Consider the following 25,327-nt stretch of genomic DNA (forward strand, 5'->3'; position numbering starts at 1 on the left):
TCTGTTGGGTTGATGGCCATGGCCCCTAAAAGAAATAGAAAATCACCTTTTCTTTTAAAAATCTTAAGTCTAAGTTGTTATTTCCTCCACCAGAAAATCTCAAACGTTTCCCACACACTATTTTTTTGGGGGGAGGGGGGGAAGATTAGGCCTGAGCTAACTGCTGCCAATCCTTCTCCTTTTGCTGTAGGAAGACTGGCCCTGAGCTAACATCTGTGCCCATCTTCCTCTACTTGATATGTGCAGTGCCTACCACAGCATGGCTTTACCAAGCGTTCCCATGTCTGCACCTGGGATCTGAACCAACAAACCCTGGGCCGCCAAAACTGAACATGCAAACTTAACTGCTGCGCCACCGGACCAGCCCCACACACACTATTTTAAGCACAGGTGCTCCCCAACACAGACTTTTGAGAATCTTTCATGATTTCATTCACAAATATGTATTGATCTTGTACAGAATTCCCCAGGGCGGAAGTAGCACTGTCTGCATTGACTATGAACCCTAAATAGGTCTCCTAGCTGTGTACACACGGGCCTTACTCTGACAGCTTTCTCCAGTGTATGTGCTTATGTTCACAAGGTCAGCTGACTTTCTGCAGTTCATCCCAATGGTTATAATAATAATTTATCTATTATCTGACTTGTGATACCAGTTCTCCTAAAAATTGACGTACTTTTGATATCTAACCTTGATTCCTCATTTTCCCTCTATGTTAATAACATTTTTGTGAGTTGGCTTGAACCTTTTGGAGAGAAAACAAACCTTCTGCTACTTGGCTCCCACCTCTTAGAATGCTGTTGTCATCCACAGCTTAAAGCTTTATGATCAAATATCTAACTTACATTCAACCCAGGGCCCAGAACAGACTCACCGGAGACAGACTTGTAGCAGCTGGTGGCCTGAACCTTTGTCCAGACGGTCCTCCCTGGACAGATGGCTCCACAGCTCCCAGCAGGAGGGGCAGAGGGGACCCAGGCTTGGCTGAGTTTCCCTTGCAAACCTGCTTTTCCTTTAGCTTGTTCAATAAGACAATGAGTCCACATTTTGACAAGCTTGAGTTAGATTTTGCCTCTTCAGCCAAAAAATACCTGAGGTTATACCAAGGTCACACTTTTTCTAGGAATACAATAGTGTTTTTATCTGCCAAAATAGCACAGTCCACCTCAAGTAAAAGCTCTATCTATTCAGCACTTTTTTGCCTTTTTCAGTTTGTGGCCAATTATGCTTCCTTCACACCCAGAAATCTCAAGAGGATTTTGGAGGGCATGTGAAATCTTAGAGCAACGCTAAGGTTTCTATACTGCAAGCAGAGGAAGTGTGATGCTTTCTGTTGCCTGAGAATTTTAGAAATGAAGTAGCATGCGGACAGAAGTAACTTTTACCAACATAATCCAGGATTGAATGTAAGCTATTGTTTCATTCAGAATTGTGTTTAGAATACAGTAGTTTATTTTTCTGTAGTAGTGCTAACGCCAATAATAGGGCAAACCGCCAAAATTTTGCTCCAAGTGTAGACTAGGCAGTGAAAGGCTTTACCTACCTGTAAGACCTGGCATCTTCCTCCTTCTGCAGCACTGATGGGATTTGTGCTCTATGAGATCTTTGCAAACCACATATAGGAGTTGCTGGTTCTCCTGGAAATAGAAAAATGCCCTTTCCTTGTTCTGCTGGCAGAACCAAACTTCCTGTGCTGGATTCTCACTCCTGGGCTCCAGTGTTAGGAGGATGGAGACCAAACTGACCAGAGTCCTGTTGGGCCTGATGTCCCCCTCTTGAAATGCCTTTTTGTAGAGTGGACATCACATGTCTCCCTTGGTGGATCTGAAAGTGACACAGCACTCAGTGATGCAGACCTGGCAAAACCTGCAGCCACAGAAGATGCTCGCAGGTCCTTCATGTGCTCCAGGCAGACACTGCGTGTCATCTCTTCCAGGAGGTTCCCCAGAGTGGGCCCAGTCTCCTTGACTGCTGTCCAAGGTGTGCTCAGCAATTCCTCCTTAACTAACTTTGAGTCTGTGACAGGAGGAGGGTGTAGTTGGGAATGTGCAAAGGAATTAAGATGCGAAGAGGAGTTGTTTGGAGAGGGATGACGTATGCGGCTAGTGCAGGGCCCCTACGTGGTCCCCGGAGACCAACATGGGTTGAACATCAAATATGTGCCAGGCACTGTTCTAAGCTCTTCACATGTATCAACTCAATTAATCTTCACCACATCCCTAAAACATCACCCGTTTCATAGGTGAGGAAGCTGCCGTGCACAGTGGGTAAGAAAGTTGTCCAGGTCACACAGCTAAGTGGGTGGTGAAGGAAATACTAGAATCTAGGTGGTCCAGGTCGAGGCCTGCACTCCTCAGTGCCACGCCGCAGCTGCCTCCAGCTTCCCTGGACTTGATCAGTCCTGTGAACCTGCCACACTGTCCAGTATCCAGGACTTCTCCCCAGGTGTTTTCCTCTATATAAACCACACCTTCTCTATCAACTCTTATTGTTCCTCAGGGCTCAGTTCAAACGTCACCTCCTCAGGGAGGACATCCTGAGCTGCTCCCAGTCCGGAGTGAGCATCCTTGTTCTATATTCCAAATGCCTGATTTTCTAGCTTGACTCTTTGTATATAAACCCACAGAGCCCATTTGACTTGCTCATTAATTCATCCTTAGTGCCTGGCAGATATCAAGCCCAAAATCAATATAATCTGAGTTGATAATTTAATATAGTTCCCCAAAAAGTAGGTCGAGAGGGCTTCTTGTTTCTAGCAATGGCGGCTAGGACATTTGGACCAATCTTCCTACTGAAAACAGCCATTTATTTTGATGCAATTTACCTTGTTTATGACTACAGAGACTTCAGATAACTCAAGGGCGATTATATGAAGAGTATATTTATTCTGTTTGATTGTAGAGATCAGAAATTGGTCATTCTGTAGAAGCTTCAGAGAGACAGAATTGTGCTCACAATGAAGAATTTTTGTTGTCTTTTTTACTAAGGCTTAATAATAGAATAGGCTGCCTTGGTAAGCGGTGAGTTCTCTATCAGTAAAGGGATCCAACCACTCACTCTTCATGTTGTATAGAGAATTTTGACAATATTAAGGCATCAACCCCCTGATCTCTGAGGCCCCTTCCTCACTCAACTTGCCATCGTAGATGAAGCACCAGGCCAGGTGTCAGAGGACTTGGGTTCCACTAGCTGTGTGACCTCGGGATGAGCACTTCTGAGTCTCATTCCTTTGTTAGTTAAGCCGGGATAATGATACCTAACCAATTTACAGAGTTGTGAATGGATCACATTGGATAATATATTTAAATTCCTGTGTTGCTGTGTTTCCGTTTTTGGCTCTGGTTATGTTTTGCTTCTTTTTTTGCATTATAAAAGCCCAGGGCAACTCTGTCTCCTTCTCCCAATTTTTTCTGACGGCACAACATCGTTATAGCAACAATAGAAGAACTTTTAAAATGAAAAGAAAAACGCACCTGCAATCCCACCACCTCATACGATGTACTTATTTCTCTGTCCTCTTCCAGTGTAATCAAGGTCGACTTTGGGTCACAGCACAGGAAACCGTATCAGTTAACAGTGTATGAAGGACCAACAGTCCCCTGAGCCTTCTGCCACCCCTGGGACCTTCACGTTACATAGTAAGAAAAGAGTCCATTGCTTTGGGTGGTAGGAGTGAACACTGAGGTGAAAGGTGTATTTGGGTAGGAGAAAAATGCAGGGAAATCATTTGTCTTCTTCTCAAGCCCACTGAGCAATATGAATTGTTCCCTCCCCTCTGCTGTTCTCCTATCTCCTCAGGTGTGACGTGTAGATATGTGATTGAGATGCAAGTCAGTCCTGTCTGCCTATTCCCCTCCAAAAATCGATACCAAGAGAATTCCTCCTGAACACAGCACATGGTGAAGAAGGAAGGGAGGGAGGATGGGAGGAACAGCCTGGGTTTTGCCTCAGATCTTCTACCTGCTGCAACAGGGAGTGGTTAACCTGGGAGAGATGGGAGAACCCCAGAGAAGAGAAAAGAAACAGTAGTTTTACCCACTCTAACATTAAACCTTCCTCTAAGGAGGGAAAGAAGACACTGTTCCATTTCACTCCTCCCTTTCTAGAATTGTAGGCAAAGGTTCAGCTAAGTAATTAGTGTTGACCCGTGTTAATGTGGAACCCTGGGATCAGGTCAGCCAGGGCACACACACTCCTCCTGTCCTCAGCCTGTTTGCCTCCCTCCCTGACTTTATTTTAGAAATAATGAAGCTGAGCCCGCAGAAGGAAGTCACTTCCCCAGGAAACAGAGAGTGTGGCAGGGTTGGAACTCCCTGACTCTGGGGCCAGTGGGATTTCCACAGTGACACCAAAGGTGATGCGCATGAAGGAGGACGTTAGTGGGGAGAGTGAGGAAGCATCAGGGACTGAGATGCTGCACCGTCACAGCAGGGACCTGGAGGAGGGTCTTGTTTCTGGGTTCTTTACACCTCAGTCCAAGCCATGAGCATATTTCTAAAATTTCTCCCCTACTCCAGATCCTTGCTCTTGTTGAAGCCCTAGTTAAGAGCAACTGGTTTGTAGGACTTTTCTTATTGAGATGTTGTACTAACATTTTTCCGTTTTTCTCTGAGTTCGCTCAGTGCATCTCTGTGTGGGATTTGAATTCACTTGAGCAGGAGGTTGTTGTGCAGTTGTCTTCCAAATGTTTTATGTTGTGTGTCCTGCTTCTCCTATTAGACATACACACACATACTCACACACACATAGACGTACACACTCATTCCTCACACACTGGGAACTGGGTCTTCACTCAATAAATGCTGGAGCTTACTCTGATCTACTTTCTCTGGTTCCTACCTCAAGATCACATTCTCTGCAGTATTTCTACTTGGCTGTGTCCAGGCCTGGTCCAAAAGTCCATGCATTTACTGCCTTTGGCTTCATGGATGAGCAACCCTTCCATCCACGATGACAGTGAGAGGAAGGTGAAGTCTTGTGTTCAGTGGTTGATGGAGGAGCCAAGTTCCTTTGATGATGAGACCAAGATCTTCACAAAACAGGTGAAGATTTTTCCCCTTCAATCTGGGAAATGTGCAGCAGTGCTATAACCAAACCATGGATCATGGTCTGAACAAAGAGCACCCACCAAATCAAGCAGGTAGGTGCCTGGGGGAAAGCCGGGGAGAGCAGTACTTACCACCTCACCCAAAGAGTCAGGTTGGGGAAGGCAAGTGTGCACAAGTTGTCGCTAGAGAGTGAAGGCTGGCCCAGTCTGGTCACAAGGGCCCAGGATCTGTTTGATATAAATTCACTCAATATTCAGCAGTGTCAATGGCTCATAGCTATGTGCGGAGCATATATCTTTTGGGTTCTGAAAATGGGAACAACAAAGCCTCAACCTAATGTTTTCCCTCAAAGCCATACAGTTATTGTGTGGAGGCACCCACACTTTTGGGAACACTTTATTAGGCCTTGGATGCACCAAGTGATGTTAAAGACCGGAACCCACTTAAATGTTACATGAGAAGCAGAGGAAATAGTTTACCAAATTCATAGGTGAAACACTCCAGTGGTCAGGGAGTTACATGAATGAGATGGATAGAAATTTTGATAGAACCTGATGGATGCGTATGATTTGGGTCAATGAAGAAAATAAATGAAATAAATTCCAAGCAGGCAGAGATTAGAGTTCAGCAAGGTGTGGGGTGAGAATTGCCAGCTGGGATCTCCTGGGAGCTGAGGTCATTGGAGCTGAGATCACAGGACAAGAGCTCAGGTGAGGAGGAGGATCTGGGTTTCCTCATTCTGATCTAAGAGTGTCTCACCCCTTGGGTGAGTAGCACCTCCTGTCTCTACTGCTTGTGGACCCAATTTGCAGACATCCTGTTGTGCAGTAAAGTCTGGGAGGGACCCCTGCTGTGGGAGGGCAGGCTGAGAAGCGGCAGATGAGGTGGGAGGCTGGTGGCCTGCTGGACCCCAATTCCCAGGGTGAGCCACTGCATGTGGCAGCCTCCGGACTCCAGGATCTTGATCTGAGGTCAGATCCCCTGCTCGTTTAGGAGCAGGGCCACATGAGATCCAGAAAGTACCAGAGTGCCTGGGGAGTGGATCTCTTTCTGGTGGGACAAATTTTCCCAGGTCCTTCTCCCTCAGGATCCTAAATTTCTTATAAGAGATTAAGTGAGAATAAGCCAGGCCCCAATTCTGAAGGGAGTGTGTGATGTGCATGTGTTTGTCTGTGTGGATTCATGTGCACATATTAACATGTATGGGTATGTTTGTGTGTGAGAGCGTGTGTATGTTTGTGTTTGTGTGTGAATATAAGCATGTATAGGTGCATGTGTGTGTGTGGGTTGTGGGAGGGTGTGTGTACATGTGTGTATATAAGCATTTTTGGGTGCTTGTATGTACATGTGTGTGGGTTTGGGTGTGTGGGTGTATGTGTGTTTATGTGTGTGTTGCTCTGAGGCCTCTCATCCTTGGCCCCACCCTGGCCTTTTCCTGGTTTCCTCCATCCCCAGCTCATAGATAAGGGAGAGAGAAGCTCTCCATCTGCAGGCAAATAAGAGGAGGCTCAGGGCAGTGAGTGTTGGGAGAACTGGTCCTCATCACACTTGGAGGAAGGAAATAGGAACTCAACGGTGGGACGTTCTCCCTTTCCAGGATTTTGACTAAATAAAAGGGTCAGACACTGTCCTCAGTGAGATAGTGAGAAATTGACGTGAATTAAATCATTTAAACCTCGTATGAGCCCTATGAGATAGGGACAGCTGCCAGCCCCATTTACAGACAAGGAAACTGAGGCCTCTGAGAGGTTAACTGACTTTCACTGGGCTGAGCTGAGACTCTAACAAAACAGTCTGACTGCTGAGCCCAAGTTCCCACTCTGTTATATTGAGTCCTGTATGCTGTACCCATGCCTCATTAAGGGTCATCTTCTCCTGTGGGCTCTGACAGTTTCCTTTTCTTCTCCAGGCACTGAGACTGGTTGAGAGTCTATTGAGTTTCTCACAGTTCCCACAGGTGAGCCAGTGGGGTTTGAAGTGATAGGAGAGTTGGTTCTCTTGGCTGATGGAGTGTGTTTGCTGGAGGTTGTGGGAAGGGAGGGTCACAGCTAGACTGCAGGGAATCAATGGTGTTTGCATTTATGGTGTGAGGTGGGCTCTCCAGAATGCTGAAGGGGTGATGGCCAGCAGTGGCCATGCAGAGTTCACTCCTCACTGTTTTATTTCACAGCCCGAAAGCACAGCCACACGTGGACCTGAGAGACAGAGGTGTCCACTCATCTCCTTATCCCTTCTACCCCTGACTTCTCTCCTTCCAACTGACTTCCTGGTAACATCTGCTCTCCAAGGTGAAAACGTGAGGAGGGTTCTAGCCACACCGCTGCTCACGGGCGCTTCCTTCCACCCTGCCTGCTGCTCCCTAGTGGGGCCTCCTGGATGGTGAGAGGAAAGCAAGTAGGACAGCAAGAGAACTTGACATTTATGGTAGTGAAGACAGGATAGGATGTGTGTCTTCAAGAAAGGAAAGTACTGTCATTGGGAAAAGGACTGAGTAGTTCCTTGTGGGCTGTTAGATTGGAGCCCTCAGTTCTTCCCGGATGTTAGCGGGAGGCTGACATCAGTTCCTTGCAATGAAGGCCTTCCCAGCACAGCTGCTTGATTTGTCAGAGCTTGCAAGCCAAGAAAGCTGATGAAAGAGTCAGCTAGCAAGACAGACACCATGATCTTATACGATCTACTCATAAAAGTGGCATCAGTGTTGCCACATTGGCATGTTGGGTAGAAGATAGTCACAGGTCCCTCCCACACTCATTGGGAGGAGCCTCCGCAAGGGTGTGAATCCCAGGAGACAGGCATCACTGGGCCCCATCTTAGAATCTGTCTGCACAGGGACATTCCAGGTCAGAGAAAGCAGGAATCAACTGAGGTTGCGAGGCCTCTGCACTAGATGTGTTCATGCACAGGATGGAGAAACACTGAACGAGATCATTATAACTGTGAGCTCTGTGTTAGACAAAATGATCTGCAGAGCTGAGCTGTGTTTTTCAAAGCACGGTCCCGGATACAAGAATTGCAGTGTCATTGGGAAGACTCCTCTTGAGTTTCGTGTGAACCTGAGAAAGTGTCCTCTCTGGATATTTCCCTCTTTACTTTCAGACCTCCTACATCTCTAGGAAAGCGCCATCACTAAAGTGAGCTGGTTGTTTTCTTCCACTTGTCATTCCACCAGGAAAATCCTGCATCCTACTATGTCTTCTAGCTCGCTTTCATACAGGATCCCACAAAGTCACTTCTTGTGATTCCACTTTGTTGGTTTCTTCCTATTTATCCGGGTGATTTCCTTGTGACTGTATTCTCTTGTGTTGATTAGACAGCTCCATTAGGAGATGAGTGTTTTCTAACCAAACCTTCCCACTAATCTTTGGACCAAATGGGTGAAGCTTCCTCTCCAGGTCTCAGCTCACTTCCCACACAGGGATGAGACAAATTTAGTGGGGCACCTGGAAGGTCATGGATTCGCACAATTCCTCAATAGGATGAGACGTAGGTCAAAAAGGGATGTGCTTTAGTCTTTTATGTCCAAACAGGTGGCACAATCCAGCACATAGTAGGCACTCAATAAGTGTTTATAGACTTTCACTAAATTGAACTCTCCCCGTGACCACCCAACTACTTATGGACTCAGCTCCTCCTTAAGCTACAGGCCCAAACCTCTTGTTTTACCTTATTTTTCCACGTGGGATGCTGACCATTCGGGGACCTCTCTTGTCCACTACGTTTTTCACACTCTGTTGCTTCCATGACAAGCACTATAACTTACACTCAGCACTCTCTGGTCCTTTCAACCTTTTCCCTCTATCCTCATCTTCTCATTATTGTTCTTGCAAAGGTCTTCCCTGCCCACCCCTTTCTTCTCCATGGATCCAGTCCAGTGTCTCTCAGTTCATTCTTCAGACTTCGACCAGAGAGATTCCTCCAAAATGCGGATCTGGTTAGGGTTGTCCCTGGCTTCAATGCCGCCATGTGCTGCACGTTGTTCTTGGGTTAAAAGCCGAGGTTCTCCTCAGGCTGAGATGGCCTTCGTGATCTGGACCGTGGTCCCCACTCCGCTCCGGCTCTTTGTCCCTGTGCTCTTCTCTCTCTAATCTCCACGCTGATCTGCTAACAGTTCCTCCTCACTCCCCATGTGCTCTCTCTCCATCTGAGCCTTTGTTTGTGATGCTCTTTCTCTAGAACGTTTCCTTTGCCCACTTACTTGGATTAAGTCTGTTGCTCTGCCAGGTCTCAGTGTAGACATTGATTCCTCCTGGAAGCTGCTTCCCAGCTACTAATTCTAGCATGCTGCATTGACCAGGTTATTCAATGCCCTTGTGAGCTCCTTGATGTGTCCCTCACTGAGCCCAGCAGAGAGCCTGCCCTCTAGTGACTGCCAATAAATGTTTGCTAAATGAATGTGGGTTTTCCTTGGGTAATTCAAAACTTATTTTGAATGGATAATATAGGGAGAATGTTTTAAAAATTCATATAATATAAAAGGGTTTACAGTGAGAAGGAAATTTCCTCATTTATCTCATCCACGATTCTTCCAAATTTTCTCCCTGGACATAATCACTGTCACGTTTCCACAGGATTGTAGAGAGAGATTTCCCTTTTTATCAGGGGGTATTTTTACCACATATTCTATCTGCATCATTGTTATCAATTAACAATATATTCTGGGACTGTTCCAGTTTTTACATACAAATTTGGTTCAGTTTAAGGTGTTGATACAGAGAATTCTGTCACTCTTGATTTTAAAAAAAATTGTACTAAGGTTAGCATAAACCATCCTACTCCATAGTAATGGAATTTTATGTGGGAACAGGGTCATTCAGATTAAAACCTGCACTTGTTCTCCAGCCTCCTTCGAGGCTGGTGTTTGTCTGACTAAGTTCTGGCCCATCAGATGAAGCAGATGTGGAGTTGTAGGTTTTGTCCTTAAAGGGAGGAAATGTCACTTCCTTCTCTGCTATCCCTGACCTGCTCATGGACCATGGACGTGGTCTTAGGTACCTCAGGTCATGCTAAAAAGGGCAACATGCCAGGGACAGCAGAGAAGGTACATGGACGCCTGGACAACCTCGTGGTGCAGTCACTCTAGCAGCCCTGGACTGCCTGCCTCACTGTCATGTGAGACACATACACGCTTCTATCCTGTTTAGACCACTGTTATTTGGGTTTCTGTTGCACACAACTGAGCTAACACATATAGAGACAATAGGACTTCCCAGGAGGAGTTAGCCACTGTGGTCTCTTCTGGAGATGAGCAGAGACAGATTTACAGTGTCCACGACTGTGGACTCCCTGGGACACTATTCTAAGTTGGAGTAAGGGAGAGCTTGGCCACATGGGGCAGCACAGGGAGGTTGGAGACTGTTACTTCCTCATCTTTCTAGTCATGAGGGTCCCTGGGGAAGTGTTTGGGCTCACTAGCTGCTACAATTGGGAGTCCCTGTTTCTTCACCTCCCTTCCTGCCTTTTTCCAGACAGAGCTCTTGTTCATTCCAGCCGGGATGAGAATCACTTCTGGGATCTCTTCCTCCTTCTCCTCCTGTGTGATGGCAGGGACTGTGGAGGTTGACATCTAAAGGAGCCACCTCTCAGGTAGATAAGGAATGCAGGGCCATTTGTCATTGGGTTCCATCAGGAGTCTGTGCTTCCCCAGCCTGGCTTGGACAGCCAAACTTGAGACAGCTGACCCCAGGTCCCTCCTATTCTGTCCCCTGCTGATCCCCAAATATATATTCTACCACTTCACCATATTCTGTTTATAACCAGGAGTCGCTAGGTCCAGCTTAGTTTCCAAGGCATTTCACAAGGGCTGGAACACTATAGGAAGGAAACATTAGGGGAATCTCAGAGTCTGCCAGTGACGGGTGACTTAGGAACCACTATGGCCTTGTACCAGGCTCTGGCTAGGAATGCAGAGACTAGAATAAACAGAGCTCAGGTCAAAGAGATATTGTGATCACTCCAGAGGAATCCAGATCAAAATAGTGATTCTAGAAAGGGTGCCTAGTCCTCCAGGTGATAAATGATAGAACTTTTAGGTGGAAGCGTAAAGGTAAGGCAATGAAGAAAGTCAGCCGTGCTAGTAATCAGTGTTGTCTCTCATTCCTCTCACAGACCAGAGAAGTTTCAAAGCTCTTTTTTTTTTTTTAAAGATTTTATTTTTTCCTTTTTCTCCCCAAAGCCCCCAGTACATAGTTGTATATTCTTCGTTGTGGGTCCTTCTAGTTGTGGCACATGGGGCACTGCGTCAGCCTGGTTTGATGATCAGTGCCATGTCTGTGCCCAGGATTCGAACCAACGAAACACTGGGCCACCTGCAGCGGAGCGTGCGAACTTAACCACTTGGCCACGGGGCCAGCCCCTTCAAAGCTCTTTTTGTTTAATAGTTACATGGTTTAATAATCAGCTCGATCTTAATTATTATAGGAAACATTTTGATGCATCGCAGGATGAGGGAATCACATGACACAGACCTGACCAGTCAGGGTGCACCACATTGTACAGGGATTGGTTCAAGGGTAATCTTCTCCAGTACTTTATGTGTGGACACTGTGAGAAAGATGTCTATCTCCCTGCTGAAGATGTTAAGGTGGGATAATGTGAGGGGGGTTGCAGCTGATATTGGCTATCTTCCTTAGGAAGAGAGAGAGACAGAGACAGAGAGAGAATCCAATGACAAGTTGGAGTCCCTGGGTCCAACCATGTCTCAAGGCAGCCTCACCCCTGCCCTTCCCAGGTAAATCAACCTGGTAAATCTCTTCTGCTAAAACTGTCCACTTGTGACTGAAAAAATCTCACCACAACAATGCAAATATTGTTTGTTTTTTAATAAAAGCCCAGCAGAATTTAATCTTCTCTCCATCACTCAGCTACAAAGACTAGAAGTGTAGCCTTGGACACATCACTTACATTAGCCTTTCTAATATCCACTGTCCTCATCTCTAAAATGAGCTTTGAGCCATTGCAGGGATTAGAGACGGAATAAACGTGAAGTGACAGCATCTGGCACCTGGAAAGTCTTCAACATGTTACAGCAGTTCCATCATTTCTCATCTGCACTATTAATTTGTAATAGCTTGGAAGGAATGAATTAAATCTACATTAAATGTATGCAGGGTTTTTGGCTGATTAACATACTGCACATTTATCCATTCAATTATATAATATGTTCTCATCAATAACCAAATTTTAAGATTTCATAATTTGAGAAATCTAAAGAGTCTGCAACGTTCTCTGAATTGCTTTGGCCACAGGTCATTTTGCACAGAGTCACTGAGACACTTGCTGCCACACTCTGCTCTTCAGAACTTGTTTGTGTTCTTGGTGATTTTACCACTTTCAAGATCACCTATGTCCTTTGACAGCGTATTGAAAGACAAGGGATTCCTTCTGAACTGTCTGTTTGGTTAAACTTTCTCATGTTATTTTCTCTAATTTCATATACGTATTACAGTAATAAGATTAATAACAGCAAACACTGGTACAGCATTTACTATGTGCCGGCCACTGTTCCAAGTGCTTTCAAATATCAGCTCATTTAATTCTCGGCCTCTAAGACATCATAGTTACATTTGCTAAAGTACAGTTCATGTATAAGGCAACCAAGTCACTGAGGGAGAAAGTAACCCATCCAAAGTTGCAAACGTAATTGAAACAGTTTCTCTAAAAGTGAACTGAAACTATTGAATGATACCTGTTTGTGCCACAAGTTGGTCAAAACAACCTCTACTGATTTAACACGTATACAAGCTCTTCTAGAAAAAAGCAGCTTCTACTGCCCTTAGTACATTACAAGGCATGTGATAGGTAACACAAGTTTTACCCCTGTGTCAAGGAGAAAGATGGAAGTGTGCTTTCTCTACATTTTGGTCTCTTCCCTGCATGAGTCCTCTATTGTAGCTGAATGTTGCTTCATGACAAAGTACAAAAGTGCAGCCATTCCGCTCAGATAAACAATCACTTTAGTTACAGAATTTATTCTCTGAATTTGATGTCAGACTCTTCTGCGTAGATGATAACCAATATCCGACGATAGTATAAACACTCCAGATCATTTAAGTGGCATTTATAAATTTAAACCTAGGTTGAATGCAGTTGCATGCAGTGTTTTAATTAAGGGAATCAGCTGAGGTGACAATCAGATAAACAGTTCCTTCTCATTACTGGCCGTCTTCAGACATGTACAGGCAACAGCAGCTGAGGACAACTTTGTCCCTGCGGTTGCACCCCGCAAGCATCTTCCAAAGCTTACGATGTCAGAGATGTGATATAACAAGCCCTTTAGAGTCTGAGAGCTGATGCAGTATTGTTGTCACTGGCAACTTCAGAGTCTTGCCTTGAATGTGCTTCCTGAGCCAAACCAGCCATGGCCGCTCAGTCAAAACCTTGTTCTCAGGTGGAGGATCTTCACACCTGACTCCCTGGACTGCAGGCGCCTGAGCATCGCTCTCTGTTTAGTCAAAAGAAAGAAGAGCTGCTCCTGCCTCTATCCCGTTTCCCCCAGAAATATCACAACTGGGTTTTGCCCTGCAGCAAGCTCAGGATAAAATCAGATGTTTCAGATAAAATCAAAATAGTTTCAGTTCACTTTTTAAAAAGATGGCTTTTAAAGTTATTATAAAATACTAAATGCCAGCCTTTTCCTAGGCTTTAATATCCAAGTGAGCAAACCATCCCCATCTGTGCCCCTTGACAGGGGAATCTTATAAACTCCAGAGATTATGCAGTTGTTTCAGACCTTGTGGACATAATTCAGAGTTCCAGTGAGAGATTTTAAAGCCCTTTATCACGTTGAAACAAACAAGCTCAGGCATGTAGTTTAGCTTTGCTTCTTACATGTAACATGTTCAGCATTTTTAGTTAAACTTTAAGAATCTTCAGTGTTTGAAAACTCCGAGGAAATGAAAACCTTCCTTCTCGCAGATAGAGATCCACCCTTAGCTTAGGTGAATGGATGCTGACAATATGACATTGTGGTTTTCCTGTCTAATGTTCCCCTTTGTAAGCCCTCCTTCGAGTAGACAGATATCTCATGTGTCGATAAAATGGTGACAACCAAACCATGTTTACATGTCGCGAAAGAGCATTTCTTTCCCTCCCCTAGGAAATGCTATCAAAGATATGATATTTTGTTGGATTTGTGGGGTAAGGGAGACTAGCAGCAAATACTCAATGTGATTACTGATTCTCAGGTGAAGAGAGTTTCCTGGTTGATGTTGAGTTAAGGAGATAGTCCTACATGAAGTGTAGCCTGAGAGTCAGCAGATAGACATCCACGTTTTCCTGCTTTATTACTGACTCCGTGAGCTACTCACTGTCCACATACAGAGTCATGCAACTCATGTCGAATGCTCAAAGGTGAATGGATTTCCAGTGTAGTGTCTCTCAAACCTTTGTTATGCACAATTGCTAGGGTATCATATCCTGTATGAAGACAGCTGGATTCCCACAGGGGTGCTGGGCATTTCCTCAGAATGTAGAGCACAGGGGGCAGGTGGGCTCTTTTAGAATCAGATCAGCGCGCCATGGCCCTCAGCCTCACGTGCTGGGATGTGGATTCCTGGGATTCCTCTTGAATGTGGTCTTCTTGGAGATGGAGGTAAAATGTCAGGCTACAGGATTTTAAAGGAAAGGAGTCAGGGAGTCTGACCCTGGAATCAGGACCACTTTTAGGATTGAGACTCAGACCAAAGAAGATATAGCAGCTAAATTTAGGGCCAAATTTGGAGGACGTACAGATAAGATTTTAAAATGTTATGGTTGATACAGGGCCGATTGCACAATGTGATTCCAGGATCTCACTGTTAGCATCATTCTTGAGCCTAAACTGCTGGTTCTCTAACATGGAATGCCATCCCTTCGCCCTCCCCATGCCACCTCCTCAAAGGCACCTCCACATGCTATGTGAAGCATCTCCCTAGGTGGTTACTTCTGTGCACAACTGCACCTGGAAAACCCTCTGCATTGCACCTGTGCTCACACTGTTCCATAACCAGCTTCTTCCCCAGAGGACTGTGGTCTCCCTGCCTGTATCTCCAGTGTTCAGCACAAACAAGGCTTATTGTGCACTTTATTTGCATCTTCTTCATATACCACTGTAAAATAGGACTAGCAAGCGTACAATGAACTATGAACTTTCCCGGAGGGCAATAATTCCCTGCCCCACCACTCTTCACTTGGGATTTTTATTCCATATAAGCAACCACTTTTAGTGCTTTAAATGGTATCTTCTTGTACTATGTCCATGTTTCTTTTTCAAATTATTTTTATCATGGAAATTTTCAAATTCACAAAAGTAGAGAGAATTGTATAATGACCTCTCATTACCCATTATCACTTTCAACAATTATCAACATTTTGTCATCATGTTTCATCTTTTCTTCCCAATCTTATTTCCTGGAGTCTATTAAAGGCAAATCCTATACATATAATTTCACAGTTATATAGTTCATCTTATATAGTTATATAGTTCATAACAACCATGCTATTCTCACACCTAATAAAATGATCGATAACTGCCTAGTTTCACTTCATACTTCGTGCATATTCAAATGTCCCTTGGTGTCTTCAAGGTGTCTTTTTCAATTGGTTTTTTTTGAAGCAGGATCCAGACAAGGTCCACACATTGCATTTGATTGTTATGTTGCTTTAGTCTCTTTTCTTCTATAACATACCACCCACACCACCTCTGGTTTTTTTCAAGCCTTAAATTTGTTGGGAGAACAGGTCCCATGTCCTGTAAAGTGTTCCACAATCTGAACTTGGCTAAGGGCTTTCTCATGGTGTTGTTAACTTGTTTCTCTCTCTCTTGCATTTCCTGAAACCCACAAAAAATATTGTATTCCTGATGTATATTCCTCATTTTTACATGCATGTCTCTTCTACATTTCACTTTACCAGTTTCCCATTCAAGTCCTACTAAGGACACAGTCACTGGACATTCTGAGACCTCTGGAGGAGGCAGTGATGCTATCATTTATTATATTCTGCCTCAAGATTCTGCCCTATTGGCAAGGGGAATATAGAAGAGCTACAGAACCAACCATACTCTGTACCTGAGCCAACTCTCCCCTAAGGTTTCGGGAACAATTATTTCCCTCTTTTGTCTAAGGGGTAAGTTCTATTTCCCTGTTACCTTTGCAGGTGATGCTGTACATTGATTATTCCCTGGGAGCTGTGTGGTCCACACTGCTGCCATCACTGCTGGACCAAAAGTGGGGGAGGATGAAGAGACAGAGAAGGAAAAAGCCAGGGACTCTGTTATTGACGTCTTCCCTGCATGCATGAGGCAGCCTCTTCTGGCTGTAACCATTTTTGTACTCTTGTATTCTTAGTCTGGTCCTCCTAAAACCAAAAAAAGCCCTTTCTTCTTAAAACCAATCACATTTCCTGCTGGCAGCTGGAGTACCTGCTGTCTTGAACTTATGCTCCTGTTCACAAACGTAAAACAGTTTGATATTGTCCACTTTTCAGGGCTTAGGCTATAATGCTGTTCCTGCCCCTTTCTTATATCAGGGTATGGGTTAGTCCATGGTATAGCCAGAGTCAGAACAATCCTAGAGAGGCCCTTCAATACATAACCCAAATGTGATTCAAAGAGACACAGGCACACATGCCACAGTGCCACGTGGTTCCTGTGCAAAACATATCAGGGAACATTCACAAGCTGAGAAGGATCAGAACATACTTATCTCCACATTCTCGTTGTCCCATGGAGGGGTGTGCTTAGGCTGGCCTGGTGGACTGTATTCCCATGGCCAGTGTTCCAGGAGTGTGGACACTCCAAAATGCTCTGCATGTTTACTGGGACAGCAAGACAGGGACATCTGTGCCATTATGCTACAATAGCAGGCCCCTGATCAAGTATCTGTGCTTGATAGAGTGTAGGACTCCCTGGAGCTCAGTGGCTGGCACTGGCCTGTTGTTTTGAAGAGCAGATTCAGACCTACTGACCCAGCCCTCTACTCTGCTGACAAGAGTGGGAGGGAAGGAGCCTCCAGGGCGTCTAGCTCTGGGTCTCCTCAGCACATTTCCAGGCTCTGGCTATAACTGGTTCTCCAGGTTCTCCAGCCCCTGCAAAGACCCTCTCAAATATTTCCAAGAATACCAAGCGGTTATTTTCAAAGTTACCTCCTCATTTTCCATTTTCTTCTCCAATATGTTGCCACAACTTATTGATGTTCTGAGAAATATACCTTTGCTACTTTGTTACACTAAACAAGCATAACAGTTTATTCAATCCACTGTCAATGAAAAAGTTTGACGTTGATTTTCCTGATAAGGGCTTCCAACTCTGCCATGTTTAACCTTTCTTTCCCTGGATAGTGGGTTACATAAAAACTAGCTGGCCATATTTTATGATTTTATATTTAATTTATGTTACTAGTACGGTCTCATCGAAGTATTAAAAAATTAATCCTATTAAACTTTAATCTCAAACTTGATATGAAAATATGAATCTTGGTGTCTTGGTTGGCTTGGTCTGCCATAAGAAAATACCCTAGATGGGGTGGCTTAAACAACAGAAATTTATTTCCTCACAGTTATGGAGGCCAGAAAATCCAAAGTCAAGGCTGATTCCTTCCTGGTGAGAGCTCACTTCCTGGCTTGCAGATGGCCACCTTCTCACTGTGTCCTCACGTGATGGACAGAGGGAGCTGTTGTCTGGCATCTCTTCTTCTAGGGGCTCTAATTCTACCTGAGGGCCTCACCCTCATGATCTCATTTAATCCTAGTTACCTCCCAAAGACCCCATTTCCAAAAAGCATCACGTTAGAGGTTAGGGCTTTAACATATGAATTTGGGGGACATAAACATTCAGAATGTAACACTTCCATTCTCTTCTCTCCTAAGTAAGTCAGTGCTCTGACGCTGGCTATTGGTTAAGGGCATATATTAATTAGGGTAAGATAGTTGTTATAACAAAGAAACCCCAAAATTTCAGTGGCTCAACATAATTGGAGATTACTTTTGCCTTCAAGTTGCTCAGTGTGGTCCTAACTGAGCAGTGTGTTGGGACGGTTGGGATGCAGCACTATCTGCTCCACACAATCATTCAGGGATTCAGGCTGACAGAGTTTGTACCATGTTCATTATGTGGCTCCTAAGGTTGCTGTGGTCATCTTCATCCAGAAGAAGGAAGAGCAAAGAACATACATAGAAGAGCATGTTTGTGGATGTTATCTTATTGATTAATTAATCTTCATTAGAGATATTATGAATACTAACACTTTTCCATATTTATTTTTTGCCATACCAAAATTTCAAATAGAGATGGTCAGGGTTTTCAGTCTTTTACTCTATCATTTCTGGATTTGGGTTATGTTTAAAAAGGCCTTTGTTATCATAACCTTAGACAATATTTACTTTGAATTTTCTAGGTTGAGGGGAAGGAGAGAAGAGGGAAGAGGGGGAAGGGAGGAAAAAGTGAAAGTGAAGGAGGAGGCACGGAGAGATGGGGAGAGAAGAAGAATAGAAGGATTGTTTAGTGTTCCAGCATGCAGAGCTCTTGTTTTACAATTTAAAGAATCTCTAGAATTCACAGGCCAGGGTTGATGTGCTCTGCATAGCCCTCAGGGGTCTGGTTCTTCGAAATTGGCTGCATGGTAACCAGTAGCTTCCATGAGCTGAAGGCAATTCTCTGGATAGTGGAGCAGCTGTGAGAGTTAAGCATTCAGTGATAACAGCTGAGGCAGAGGTGTACTACATCTTGGTGGGGTACCAAAAGCACCTGCTACAGTCCATCTTTGGCACTAATCAGTTCCACCTTCTTCCTACATTGCTTACTCCATGTGGGCACAGCTTCTTCAGAATTCTGGTAGTTCACAATTTGGAGGAAACTTAGCAAAGGACAACTGGGACTGTTAGTGGAATGAAGAAAGCCCTTGCTGCAGTTGGTTCCAATGCAGCAAGACATCACCTCCTCTACCACTCATTCTAGACTCTCCCAAATCTTGGATAACATTTCTGGTGGTCTAGGTAACCACGTGGTGACTGACCCAAATCCCATCCCTGAGGAGTCTGAGTTCCTGGTTTCTCGGCCTTTATCACCTGTGGTTCCTATTCTGCCCAATTACAACTAAAAATTGACATGGGCATACCCTTGTGGATCACCTGAGTGCCAAACATATTCCTCTCTACTCTCCTCATGCTCCTCATGGTGAATGGGGTTAATACTGTACTGCTCGTACAGTAACTCTTTCCCTTGTTCCCTGGTCTATGGGCACGAGGAGCCCAAAGAGAACAGCAAGCAGTCATAGCTCTCAGTTTAATGGACTCTTACTGTGTTCTCTGTTGGAAGCATCCTCCTCTGGGAACCTGAACTTCTAGAACAGTAGAGCCTGTTGAGGGGATGGGAGGCATAAACACCCAATAGGGTTACTGAGAGTGATGTGAGCAGAGTCACTCCTATTCCACATCTTGTTCTCAGACCTACTTCTTCTACCCTTTGCAGTCACAGCATCATGTGATTGTTGTTGGTTTAAATCTTTGTGTATACTTCATCTGGAGGACAGCACCATTTCTTGCAGGGTGTCACCTTCAGCCTGGTTCGACAGCTGCACTTTCAAGAGGCCCTTCCACTGCTCTGTCAGCTGGGAGCTTCTGTATGGTGTGCTGTGAGATCTACCAGGGATCTCATAATCATGTGCTCATTGACACACTGCCTTGGTTGTAAAGTAGGTTCCTTAGTCTGGGCACTGTTATGTATGATCCTATATTATCAGATCGTGCCTATGTGAGTGCTTGGATAATGGGTCTGAATGAGACACTGTGGGAAGGAGAGGGAAACCCATACCTGGAATACATGTCAACCCAGATTAGGATGAGTCCCTGATTTCTCGAGGGTGGAAGAGTAACAATATTATCATCATGCCACCAAATGGCAGCTTGACCTCCACAGGGTTGGTACTATATTAGAATTTATTTGTTGCTGGAAGGTCACACATCCGTTTTGGCAGTAACTATATCAGCCGTGGTGAGAGGGACCCCATGCTGTCAGACCCGTGCATACTCCTTACATGAACCTGTTGTACAAGCTGTGTGGTGGCTAAGGACAGAGTGTGGCTAATATATACCGGCTGAGTCATCCTGTGCACTTGGTTGTTTAGTGTCTCTTGTATAGTGGGTAATTTCTGGTGGGCATTAACTCTTGATACAAAAGATCCTAACATTTGTGTCTACTATATGCCTCTTCCCTAGATTTCCTTGTATCTGATCTTCCGATCTTGCTCCTTCCAGGATGCTGATATGCCAGATAAGCCATTGCCACTGCCTGTGAGTTTGTGCATATTCTTACCTCAGGCCACTTTCGTCTCTACACAAAATGGATGAATTGGAGCATCACCTGAAGTTCTGCTAACTGAAAGGAAGTTCCCTCCACACTGTTTGGTCATCCCTTAGTAGGGCATTCTACTCCTGGCTCACACCAACATATGAGGTGACATATTTGTGAGCCAAACTCAGCTTTTTTGGCTCCTCTGGTCAGCTGGTCATAGGAACTCCCCATTAGGTCATAGGTGAGAGCTGAGAAAAAGGAAAGGTGCAACAGTGGTAGGTGACATGGGATCTGAGTCATTTGTTATGCAACGAATTAGTGGCAGATATTTTCTGCTTTGTGTGCATATGGTCTCTCTGACAACTACACACCTCTGGTTTTGTAGCGCAAGAGCAGCTATAGACAACACCTAAATGAACACATGTATCTGTGTTCCACTACAACTTTGTTACAAAAACAGGCAGTTGTTTAGTGTGCTAGTCCTGTGCTAGTCCAACCTGGATGTATCCCTTACATCTTAGAGTGGATTGTTGCTAGCGTCTGACAGTACCCAGATCATGAAAGGCATATATAGTCAATGGTCCTTTGATGTCCCATGATCAGATCCTCCATCTCTCCCAGGTCCCAGCAACATTCCGGGAGCTGTGTGTTGAATGCTGTATAGTTCTCTCCAGCAGGTGGCCATGCTCATTGCTGCAGAGGCCTACAGGTCTGCGTTGAAGACCCTCCTATTGGGAATTGCCAGATTCTACACGGCAGCTTTCCTGCCACATATACCTTTAGTACTGTGATATCTGCTGTGTCAGATGGCCTAAGTAAAAGGGCTACTTATATTGTAGCCTGGACCTGCTGTTTTGAGTTCCACTGAAAACTAGCAAACTTTCATGTCATGTGATGTACAGGCCAGAACAATATTGCCATAGTATGGAATATGCTGCCATAGTATGGAATAACCTGAAGAGAGCTACCACATCTGGTGCTTCTTTCTTAGTGACAGTGGGTAGAAGCTGCAATAACCTGTCCTTTACATTCAAGAGGCTGTTCCATCATGCCCCAGACCACTGGGTCCCTCAAACTTTACCACTGTGGCAGGCCTCTGAATCTTTGAATAGCTTTAACTACCTACCATTGGGATGCATTCATGTAACCAAAGCATCCAGAGTACATTCCACTTCTCGCTCATCAGAGTCTAATAACGTGATGTTATCAATATGTTGGACCAATGTGATGTTCTGTAGAATGTCCAGATAGGTCAGTCCCTTATATTATTTTTTAAGGAAAATATTCCTTACTTGTAATCAGAAATTATCCTCCCCCCCTTTTCCCCCACCTTTGTTGAGATATAATTGACATATACTATTGTGTAAGTTTAAGGTGTGCAATGCGATGTTTTGATATACATATATTACTTATATATTGTGAAATGATTACCACAATAAGATACATTAACACATCTATCACCTTACTTAGTTACCTTTTTGTGTGTATGTGGTGAGAACACTTAAGATCTACACTCTTAGCAACTTTGAAGTCTACAATACAGTATTGTTAACTATAATCAGTGTGCTGTACTTTACCTCCCCAGAAGTTCTTTGGGAAGTTTGTGCACTTGGACCAACCTCACCCATTTCCCCCACTCTCAGTCCCTGGCAACTACCAATCTACTCTTTCTATGAGTTCAGCTGTTTCAGATTTCACATATACGTGAGATCATACAATATTTGTCCTTCTCTGTCTCACATTTCATTTAGGATAATGCCCTCAAGCTTCATCCATGTTGTGGCCAATGGCAAGATTTCTTTCTTTTTTTGTGACTGAATAACATTCCATTGTATAAATATATATCACATCGTTTTTTTTTCAATTTTTTAAATTCAAGTCATATTGGCTTATAACATTGTAAAAATTTTAGGGGTGCATTATTATATATCAATCTCTGTATGGATTGCATTGTGCTCACCACCAATAGTCTAATTTTTGTCTGTCACCATACATATGTGCCCCTCTACCTCTTTCACCCACCCCCCTTCCCTTCTGGTAACCACTAATCTGTTCTCTTTATCCATATACCGCATCTTCTTTATCCATTCATCCGTTAACAGACACTTAGGTTGTTTCCATTTCTTGGCTATTGTGAATAATGATACAATGAACATGGGTGTGTAGCTATCTCTTCGAGATGTGTTTTCATTTCCTGTGGATATATTCTCAGAAGTGAAATTGTTGGATCATATGTTAGCTCTACTTTTAATTTTTTGAGGAACCTGGTTGTTTTCTATAGTGGCTGTGCCAATTTTCATTCCCACCAAAAGTGCACAAGGGTTCCTTTTCCCCACAACCTTGCCAACACTTGTTTTCTCTTGTCTTTTTGATAACAGACGTTCGAACAGGTGTGAGGTGATATCTCATTGCCCTTTTGATTTGCATTTTCCTGATGATTAGTGATGTTGACAACCTTTTCATGTACCTGTTGGCCATTTGTGTGTGTTACTTGTCTATTCAGGTCCTTCGCCCTTTTTAAAATCAGATTATTATTATTATTATTCTTTGCTATTGAGTTGTATGAGTTTCATATATTTTGGCTGTTAACCCTTATCAGATAGATGGTTTGCAAATATTTTCTCCCATTCCATAAGTTGTCTTTTCATTTTGTTGATTGTTTCCTTAACTGTGCAGAAGCTTTTTAGTTTGATGTAGTCCCACTTGTTGATTTTTGCTTTTGTTGCTTGTGCTTTTGGTGTCATATCCAAAAAATAATTGCCAACACCAGAGCCAAGGAGCTTTTTACATTTTTTTCTATGAGTCTTATGGTTTCAGGTATTACATTTAAGTGTTTAATCTATTTTAAGTTAATTTTTGTGAGTGGTTTAAGAGAGGGGTCCAATTTCATTCTTTTGTATGTTAATAACCTGTTTTCCCAACAGCATTTATTGAAGACTCTATCCTTGCCCTATTGAGTGTTTTCAGCTCCCTTGTCAAGTTTTAGTTGACCGATATGCATGGTTTGATGTATTTTTTCTACACCAACAAGCAATTTGCCAATTCTCAGCGGACAGCAACTGAGTTTCCTACAAATTTGACTCAATTCTGACACTTTCTACCCAGAAATAGTGTTGGACCTCCAAGTTAAGGGCTCAGTCCCAAAAGACTGCCCTTACTTCAGAGACAAATTACAAGTCCAGGTTGCTACCTGTGCTCTGAACAACTGGCTATAAATTGGTGGTTCCCAGGACCCACTCCTCAGGTTCGATTCATTTGCTAGAGCAGTTCACAGAACTAATACATTTACCAGTTTATTACAAAGGATATTATAAAGGATATATATGAACAGTCAGGTGGAGAGATACCTAGGGTGAAGTCAAGTGCAGGTGCTTCTGTCACTGTAGAACTGGGGTGTGCCACCTTCCTGGCTTATGGGTGCTTTCACCAACCCAGAAGCTCATCAAATATTGTTGTTCACGAGTTTTTATAGAGCTTAATATTCAGCTCACCACCTTCCCTGAGGTCAGTGGGTGGGGCTGAAATTTCCAACGCTCTAAACACTTGGTCTTTCTGGTGACCAGCCCCATCCTGATTCTATCTAGGCCCCCCCCACCCCCACCAAGTCATCTCATTTGCATAAACTCTGATGTGCTCAAAAAGAGGCAGCTTATGAGTAAAAAAAGACACTCCTATGACTCAGGAAATTCAGAGGATTTAGGAGCTTTGTGCCAGAAACCAGGGACAAGGCCCAAATGCATTTCTTATTATACCACACATGGATTATTTACAGGCTCTCGATTCTGTTCCATTGGTCTATGCATCAGTTTTCATGCCAGTATCATACTGTTTTGATTACTATTGCTTTGTAATATAGTTTGAAATCAGGACTTGTGATTCTCCAGCTGTGTTCTTTTTTCTCAGGACTGCTGTGGCTACTTGGTGTCTTTTGTGGTTATGTAGGAATTTTTTCTTTCTACATTATGATAGAGAGCAGAAGTAACATAGTTGTGGGGCAGAATAAAAAGTCTAGTCTTATTTGTCCCATGTGAATATAGACAGCTTCTAATCTTCTTTTTTATAGGTATTCAACGCATTGGGCATATCAATAGTCATTACCATGTACGAGTAGTTCTGTAAATCTGCTCTATTAAAGATATCATATCAGCAGAGCTGCTGTAGTTGGGACTAATTATTGATTTTCAGTAGTCCACGATCATTGGTAATGATCCATCCAGTTTTTGCAAGAAGTACGGTGGTGAATTAAATGGTTGTGTGCTGGGACCACAACCCTTGCATTCTTTAAGTTTTGAGGATGACATTAACCTTTCATTAGCCCCAAGATACAATATTATTATTAATTTTTTAATTTTCTGTCTTGGCTGAGCTTGGGAGCCTGTTTCAGGGGCTTCCACTTGCCAACTACAAAGCTTTTACTCCACAGGTCAAAGAACCATTGTGAAGTTTCTGCCAGCTATAAATATGTCCACTCCAAGTATATGTTTGGAAACCAGGAGAAAAACCCCTAAGTGGATGTGTGGACATAGAGAACCCACCAGGATTTGGACGGACCTGAGATAGGACTCATTATTTCCTGTTCCCCATATGCCTCTCCTCTAATAGGGGTTCATGATGGTGTTTTGATTCCCCAGGTATCAATGTCAAATTGGACCCTGTAGCCTGTAGACCTAAAAGGATCTAGATAATCCCTTTTGTCAGTGTATGGTGACCTGAGTAAATGGCCATGTGTACCTTTATGGAAGGACTTGGGGAATCACTACTGTACACAGTTGCCATGGTGCTGCAGGTTCTTCCTCAGGAGACCTAGGCTCTCCAACCAATGGGTTCTGGGTCTGAGGATTGGCTCAGGTCTGGAAACCGGGCAAGGGATTGTAACTTTCTATTGAGCCACTAATCTCAGCCTCCAAAGTATTCATTCCTAATCTGTTAACTATAATATTAAGCAATACTCTTGTTGGCTGTCCATGTAGAAATACTTTGGTCTACTAGCCATTTCCATAAATCCCTTGCAGT

General features: G+C 43.8%; 1 protein-coding gene across 3 annotated transcripts in view; it reads right to left on the reverse strand.

Moving 5' to 3' along the window:
- The window catches only part of LOC124226946 (patr class I histocompatibility antigen, A-2 alpha chain-like), a 445,476-nt gene that overhangs the window by 120,120 nt on the left and 300,029 nt on the right, over nt 1–25,327 (reverse strand). The window lies entirely within an intron of this gene.

This window comes from Equus quagga, chromosome 15 (assembly GCF_021613505.1).
Source record: "Equus quagga isolate Etosha38 chromosome 15, UCLA_HA_Equagga_1.0, whole genome shotgun sequence".
Taxonomy (NCBI): domain Eukaryota; kingdom Metazoa; phylum Chordata; class Mammalia; order Perissodactyla; family Equidae; genus Equus; species Equus quagga.